This window comes from Triticum urartu, chromosome 4 (genome assembly GCF_003073215.2).
Source record: "Triticum urartu cultivar G1812 chromosome 4, Tu2.1, whole genome shotgun sequence".
Lineage (NCBI taxonomy): Eukaryota > Viridiplantae > Streptophyta > Magnoliopsida > Poales > Poaceae > Triticum > Triticum urartu.
Window position 1 is genome coordinate 520,247,879 of NC_053025.1, and position 8,915 is coordinate 520,256,793.

Here is an 8,915-nt window from a genome sequence, read left to right on the forward strand (position 1 = left end):
CATAGCACTAGATCGTGTAGTTCGTATGTTAAAGCTTTTCTAATGTCAAGTATCATTTCTTTAGACCATGAGATTGTGCAACTCCCGGATACCATAGGAGTGCTTTGGGTGTGCCAAACATCACAACGTAACTGGGTGGCTATAAAGGTACACTACGGGTATCTCCGAAAGTGTCTGTTGGGTTGGCACGAATCGAGACTGGGATTTGTCACTCCGTGTGACGGAGAGGTATCTCTGGGCCCACTCGGTAGGACATCATCATAATGTGCACAATGTAACCAAGGAGTTGATCACGGGATGATGTGTTACGGAACGAGTAAAGAGACTTGCCGGTAACGAGATTGAACAAGGTATCGGGATAGCGACGATCGAATCTCGGGCAAGTATCGTACCGATAGACAAAGGGAATTGTATACGGGATTGATTAAGTCCTTGACATCGTGGTTCATCCGATGAGATCATCGTGGAACATGTGGGAGCCAACATGGGTATCCAGATCCCGCTATTGGTTATTGACCGGAGAACGTCTCGGTCATGTCTGCATGTCTCCCGAACCCGTAGGGTCTACACACTTAAGGTTCGATGACGCTAGGGTTATAAAGGAAGTTTGTATGTGGTTACCGAATGTTGTTCGGATCCCGGATGAGATCCCGGACGTCACGAGGAGTTCCGAAATGGTCCGGAGGTAAAGATTTATATATGGGAAGTCCTGTTTTGGTCACCGGACAAGTTTCGGGGTCACCGGTATTGTACCGGGACCACCGGAAGGGTCCTGGGGGTCCACCGGGTGGGGCCACCTACCCCGGGGGGCCACATGGGCTGTAAGGGGGTGCGCCTTGGCCTATATGGGCCAAGGGCACCAGCCCCAAGAGGTCCATGCGCCAAGAGATAAGGAAAGGAAGAGTCCTAAAGGGGGAAGGCACCTCCTAGGTGCCTTGGGGAGGAGGGACTCCTCCCTGGCTGCACCCTTCCTTGGAGGAAGGGCCAAGGCTGCGCCCCCCTCTCTCCCTTGCCCCTATATATATGTGGGGGGTGGGAGGGTAGCCATACCAATGTTCTGGCGCAGCCCTCTCCCCTCTCCCAAGTCCTTCTCCTCTCCCGTGGTGCTTGGCGAAGCCCTGCAGGATTGCCACGCTCCTCCACCACCACCACGCCGTTGTGCTGCTGCTGGATGGAGTCTTCCTCAACCTCTCCCTCTCTCCTTACTGGATCAAGGCATGGGAGACGTCACCGGGCTGTACGTGTGTTGAACGCGGAGGTGCCGTCCGTTCGGCACTAGGATCATCGGTGATTTGGATCACGACGAGTACGACTCCATCAACCCCGTTCTCTTGAACTCTTCCGCTTAGCGATCTACAAGGGTATGTAGATGCACTCTCCTTCCCCTCGTTGTTGGTTTCTCCATAGATAGATCTTGGTGACACGTAGGAAAATTTTGAATTATTGCTACGTTCCCCAACAGTGGTATCAGAGCTAGGTCTATGCGTAGTTTCTATGCACGAGTAGAACACAAAGTAGTTGTGGGCGTTGATTTTGTTCAATATGCTTACCGTACTAGTCCAATCTTGATTCGGTGGCATTGTGGGATGAAGCGGCCCGGACCGACCTTACACGTACTCTTACGTGAGACTGGTTCCACCGACTGACATGCACTAGTTGCATAAGGTGGCTAGCGGGTGTCTGTCTCTCCCACTTTAGTCGGATCGGATTCGATGAAAAGGGTCCTTATGAAGGGTAAATAGCAATTGGCATATCACATTGTGGTCTTTGTGTAGGTAAGAAACGTTCTTGCTAGAAACCCATAGCAGCCACGTAAAACATGCAAACAACAATTAGAGGACGTCTAACTTGGTTTTGCAGGGTATGCTATGTGATGTGATATGGCCAAAAGGATGTGATGAATGATATATGTGATGTATGAGATTGATCATGTTCTTGTAATAGGAATCACGACTTGCATGTCGATGAGTATGACAATCGGCAGGAGCCATAGGAGTTGTCTTAATTTATTTATGACCTGTGTGTCAACATAAACGTCATGTAATTACTTTACTTTATTGCTAACTGTTAGCTGTAGAAGTAGAAGTAATAGTTGGCGAGACAACTTCATGAAGACACGATGATGGAGATCATGATGATGGAGATCATGGTGTCATGCCGGTGACAAGATGATCATGGAGCCCCAAGATGGAGATCAAAGGAGCTATATGATATTGGCCATATCATGTCACTATTTGATTGCATGTGATGTTTATCATGTTTATACATCTTATTTACTTAGAACGACGGTAGTAAATAAGATGATCCCTCATTCAAATTTCAAGAAAGTGTTCCCCCTAACTGTGCACCGTTGCGACAGTTCGTTGTTTCGAAGCACCACGTGATGATCGGGTGTGATAGATTCTAACGTTCACATACAACGGGTGTAAGACAGATTTACACACGCGAAACACTTAGGTTGACTTGACGAGCCTAGCATGTGTACAGACATGGCCTCGGAACACAGAAGACCGAAAGGTCGAGCATGAGTCGTATGATAGATACGATCAGCATGAAGATGTTCACCGATGTTGACTAGTCCGTCTCACGTGATGATCAGACACGGCCTAGTTGACTCGGATCATGTAATCACTTAGATGACTAGAGGGATGTCTATCTGAGTGGGAGTTCATAAGATGAACTTGTTTATCCTGAACATAGTCAAAAAGGATTTTGCAAATTATGTCGTAGCTCGCGCTTTAGTTCTACTGTTTAGATATGTTCCTAGAGAAAAATTAGTTGAAAGTTGATAGTAGCAATTATGCGGACTAGGTCCGTAAACTGAGGATTGTCCTCATTGCTTCTTAGAAGGCTTATGTCCTTAATGCACCGCTCAGTGTGCTGAACCTCGAACGTTGTCTGTGGATGTTGCGAACATTTGACATACACGTTTTGATAACTACATGATAGTTCAGTTAAACGGTTTAGAGTTGAGGCACCGAAGACGGTTTTGAAATGTCGCGAAACATATGAGATGTTTTGAGGGCTGAAATTGGGATTTCAGGCTCATGCCCACGTCAAGAGGTATAAGACCTCCGACGATTTTCTTAGCCTGCAAACTAAGGGAGAAAAGCTCAATTGTTGAACTTGTGCTCAGATTGTCTGAGTACAACAATCGCTTGAATCGAGTGGGAGTTGATCTTCCAGATGAAATAGTGATGGTTCTCCGAAGTCATTACCACCAAGCTGCTTGAGCTTTGTGATGAACTATAATATATCAGGGACATATATGATGATCCTTGAGATATTCTCGATGTTTGACACCACAAAAGTAGAAATCAAGAAGGAGCATCAATTGTTGATGGTTGGTGAAACCACTAGTTTCAAGAAGGGCAAGGGCACGAAGGGATACTTCATGAAACGGCAATTCAGCTGCTGCTCTAGTGAAGAAACCCAAGGTTGAGCCCAAACCCGAGACTAAGTGCTTCTGTAATAAGGGGAACAGCCACTGGAGCAGAATTACCCTAGATACTTGGTAGATGAGAAGGCTGGCAAGGTCGATAGAAGTATATTGGATATACATTGTGTTGATGTGTACTTTACTAGTACTCCTAGTAGCACCAGGGTATTAGATACTGGTTCGGTTGCTAAGTGTTAGTAACTCGAAATAAAAGCTACGGAATAAACGGAAACTAGCTAAAGGTGAGCTGACGATATGTGTTGGAAGTGTTTCCAATGTTGATATGATCAAGCATCGCACGCTCCCTCTACCATCAAGATTGGTATTAAAACCTAACTAATTGTTATTTGGTGTTTGCGTTGAGCATAGACATGTTTGGATTATGTCTATCGCAATACGATTATTCATTTAAGGAGAATAATGGTTACTCTGTTTGTTTGAATAATACCTTCAATGGTCTTGCACATAAAATGAATTGTTTATTGAATCTCGATCGTAGTGATACACATCTTCATGCCAAAAGATATAGGATAGTAATGATAGTACCACCTACTTGTGGCACTGCCACGTAAGTCATATCGGTATAAAACGCATGAAGAAGCTCCATGTTGATGGATCTTTGGGCTCACTCGTTTTTGAAAAGTTTGAGGCATGCGAACCATGTCTATTGGTGTATATGCATGAAGAAACTCCATGCAAATGGACCGTTTGGACTCACTTGATTTTGAATCACTTGAGACATGCAAATCATACCACATGGGCAAGATGACTGAAAGCCTCGTTTTCAGTAAAATGGAACTAGAAAGCAACTTGTTGGAAGTAATACATTTTGATGTGTGCAGTCCAATGAGTGCTGAGGCATGTAGTGGATATCGTTATGTTCTTACTTCACAGATGATTTGAGTAGATGTTGAGTATATTTACTTATGAATCACGAGTCTGAATTATTGAAAGGTTCAAGTAATTTCAGGGTGAAGTTGAAAGATCGTCGTGACAAGAGGATAAAATATCTATGATATGATCATAGAGATGAATATCTGAATTACGAGTTTGGCACAGAATTAAGACATTGTGGAAATTGTTTCACAACTAATACAGCCTGGAACACCATAGTGTGATGGTGTGTCCGAACATCATAACTGCACCCTATTGGATATGATGCATACCATTTTGTCTCTTATCGAATTACCACAATAGTTTATGGGTTAGGCATTAGAGACAACCACATTCACTTTAAATAGGGCACCACGTAATTCCGATGAGATGACACCGTATGAACTATGGTTTAGAGAAACCTAAGCTGTCATTTCTTAAAAGTTTGGGGCTGCGATGCTTATGTGAAAAAGTTTTAGGCTGATAAGCTCGAACCCAAAGCGGATAAATGCATCTTCATAGGACACCCAAAACAGTTGGGTATACCTCCTGTCTCAGATCCGAAAGCAATAAGGGATTGTTTCTAGAATCGGGTCCTTTCTCGAGGAAAAGTTTCTCTCGAAAGAATTGAGTGGGAGGATGGTGGAGACTTGATGAGGTTATTAAACCGTCTCTTCAACTAGTGTGTGGCAGGGCACAGGAAGTTGTTCCTGTGGCACCTACACCAATTGAAGTGGAAGCTTATGATAGTGATCATGAAACTTCAGATCAAGTCACTACCAAACCTCGTGGGATGACAAGGATGCGTACTACTTCAGAGTGGTACGTAATCCTGTCTTGGAAGTCATGTTGCTAGACAACAATGAACCTACGAGCTATGAAGAAGCGATGGTGGGCCCGGATTCCGATAAATGGCTCGAGGCCATAAAATCCGAGAGAGGATCCATGTATGAAAACAAAGTGTAGACTTTGGCAGAACGGCTCGATGGTCGTAAGGCTGTTAAGTACAGATGGATTTTAAAAGGAAGACGGACAATGATGGTAAATGTCACCATTAAGAAAGCTCAACTTGTCGTTAAGATGTTTTCCGACAAGTTCAAGGAGTTGACTACGGTGAGACTTTCTCACTCGTAGCGATGCTAAGAGTCTGTTGGAATTATATTAGCGATTACTGCATTATTTATGAAATCTTGTAGATAGGATGTCAAAACATTGTTTCCTCGACGATTTTTCTTGAGGAAAGGTTGTATGTGATACAACCGGAAGGTTTTGTCAATCCTGAAAGATGCTAATAAGTATGCAAAGCTCCAGCCATCCTTCTAAGGACTAGAGTAAGCATCTCGGAGTTGGAATGTATGCTTTGATGAGATGATCAAAGATTTTGGGTTTATACAAAGTTTGTGAGAAACTTGTATTTCCAAAGAAGTGAGTGGGAGCACTATAGAATTTCCGATGAGTATATGTTGTTAACATATTGTTGATCGGAAATGATGTAGAATTTCTGGAAAGCATGCAGAGTTATTTGAAAAATGTTTTTCAATGGAAAACCTGGATTAGGCTGCTTGAGTATTGAGCATTAGGATCTATGAGGATAGATCAAAACGCTTAATAGTACTTTCAAATGAGCACATACATTGACATAATCTTGAAGGTGTTCAAGATGGATCAGTCAAAGAAGGAGTTCTTGCCTGAGTTGTAAGGTATGAAGTTAAGACTTAAAGCTCGACCATGGCAGAATAGAGAGAAAGGACGAAGGTCGCCCCTATGCTTAAGAGTAGGCTCTACAGTATGCTATGCTGTGTACCGCACCTGAAGTGTGCCTTGCCATGAGTCAGTCAAGGGGTACAAGAGTGATCCAAGAATGGATCACAGGACAGCAGTCAAAGTTATCCTTAGTAACTAGTGGACTAAGGAATTTTCTCAATTATGGAGGTGGTAAAAGAGTTCGTCGTAAAGGGTTACGCCGATGCAAAGTTTGACACTAATCCAGATTATTCTGAGTAGTAAACTGGATTCGTATAGTAGAACAGTTATTTGGAATAGCTCCAAATAGAACGTGGTAGCTGCATCTAGGAACTGACATAGAGATTTGTAAAGCACACACGGATCTGAAAGGTTCAGACCCGTTGACTATAACCTCTCTCACAAGCATAACATGATCAAACCCAGAACTCATCGAGTGTTAATCACATGGTAATGTGAACTAGATTATTGACTCTAGTAAACTCTTTGGGTGTTAGTCACATGGGGATGTGACCTTGAGTGTTAATCACATATCGATGTGAACTAGATTATTGACTCTAGTGCAAGTGGGAGACTGTTGGAAATATGCCCTAGAGGCAATAATAAATTGATCATTATTACATTTCCTTGTTCATGATAATCGTTTATTATCCATGCTAGAATTGTATTGATAGGAAACTCAGATACATGTGTGGATACATAGACAACACCATGTCCCTAGTAAGCCTCTAGTTGACTAGCTCGTTGATCAATAGATGGTTACGGTTTCCTGACCATGGACATTGGATGTCGTTGATAACGGGATCACATCATTAGGAGAATGATGTGATGGACAAGACCCAATCCTAAGCATAGCACTAGATCGTGTAGTTCGTATGCTAAAGCTTTTCTAATGTCAAGTATCATTTCCTTAGACCATGAGATTGTGCAACTCTCGGATACCGTAGGAGTGCTTCGGGTGTGCCAAACGTCACAACGTAACTGGGTGGCTATAAAGGTGCACTACGGGTATCTCCGAAAGTGTCTGTTGGGTTGGCACGAATCGAGACTGGGATTTGTCACTCCGTGTACGGAGAGGTATCTCTGGGCCCACTCGGTAGGACATCATCATAATGTGCACAATGTGACCAAGGAGTTGATCACGGGATGATGTGTTACGGAACGAGTAAAGAGACTTGCCGGTAATGAGATTGAACAAGGTATCGGGATACCGACGATCGAATCTCGAGCAAGTATCGTACCGATAGACAAAGGGAATTGTATACGGGATTGATTAAGTCCTTGACATCGTGGTTCATCCGATGAGATCATCATGGAACATGTGGGAGCCAACATGGGTATCCAGATCCCGCTATTGGTTATTGACCGGAGAACGTCTCGGTCATGTCTGCATGTCTCCCGAACCCGTAGGGTCTACACACTTAAGGTTCGATGACGCTAGGGTTATAAAGGAAGTTTGTATGTGGTTACCGAATGTTGTTCGGAGTCCCGGATGAGATCCCGGACGTCACGAGGAGTTCCGGAATGGTCCGGAGGTAAAGATTTATATATGGGAAGTCCTGTTTTGGTCATCGGACAAGTTTCGGGGTCACCAGTATTGTACCGGGACCACCGGAAGGGTCCCGGGGGTCCACCGGGTGGGGCCACCTGCCCCGGGGGGCCACATGGGCTGTAAGGGGGTGCGCCTTGGCCTATATGGGCCAAGGGCACCAGCCCCAAGAGGTCCATGCGCCAAGAGATAAGGAAAGGAAGAGTCCTAAAGGGGGAAGGCACCTCCTAGGTGCCTTGGGGAGGAGGGACTCCTCCCCGGCCGCACCCTTCCTTGGAGGAAGGGCCAAGGCTGCGCCCCCCCCCTCTCCCTTGCCCCTATATATATGTGGGGGGTGGGAGGGCAGCCATACCAATGTTCTGGCGCAGCCCTCTCCCCTCTCCCAAGTCCTTCTCCTCTCCCGTGGTGCTTGGCGAAGCCCTGCAGGATTGCCACGCTCCTCCACCACCACCACGCCGTTGTGCTGCTGCTGGATGGAGTCTTCCTCAACCTCTCCCTCTCTCCTTGCTGGATCAAGGCATGGGAGACGTCACCGGGCTGTACGTGTGTTGAACGCGGAGGTGCCGTCCGTTCGGCACTAGGATCATTGGTGATTTGGATCACGACGAGTACGACTCCATCAACCCCGTTCTCTTGAACGCTTCCGCTTAGCGATCTACAAGGGTATGTAGATGCACTCTCCTTCCCCTCGTTGCTGGTTTCTCCATAGATAGATCTTGGTGACACGTAGGAAAATTTTGAATTATTGCTACGTTCCCCAACAGTAGCATCGTCTTCGTCCTCGATCACTCTGGCATTCACAGTTGCCGCAGAGGAAGAGAACTCAGAGTCTTCAAGAGATGGAGTTCGTCGCAGCACTGCCCTTCGAGGAGGTGTGGAGTCAAACTTGAAGCGTTCAGAGAAGCCATCCTCGTGAAGATCATCTTGAGAGCACATAAGTGTCAGCCCTTTCCATGTGCGTCGAGAGGTTTCATGGGCAACAAAGGCATTCTTGGTGGCAAGATTGCGAATGCGGTTAACATCCACCAAGAGGCTTTGCATTTGGCGCTTCAGCCAGTCATGATGCCTATCCTGTTTCTGATGAAGAGCCACCAGAAGCTCTCGGTCATTGAGAACACGAGATCGCTTCTTGGGTCGTTGGGCAATAGTGCTTTCGGTGGCTTCAGTAAGGGCACGATGAGGTGCACGTGTAGTTCCAGCCAGAGGATAAACACGAGTGATTGCTTCAACTCCTTCAATGTTTTGAGAGAAACTTTGATGCTCCGCATTCTGAAGACTAAGAGGCTCCTTGGCAGGCTTAGGATAAATGGC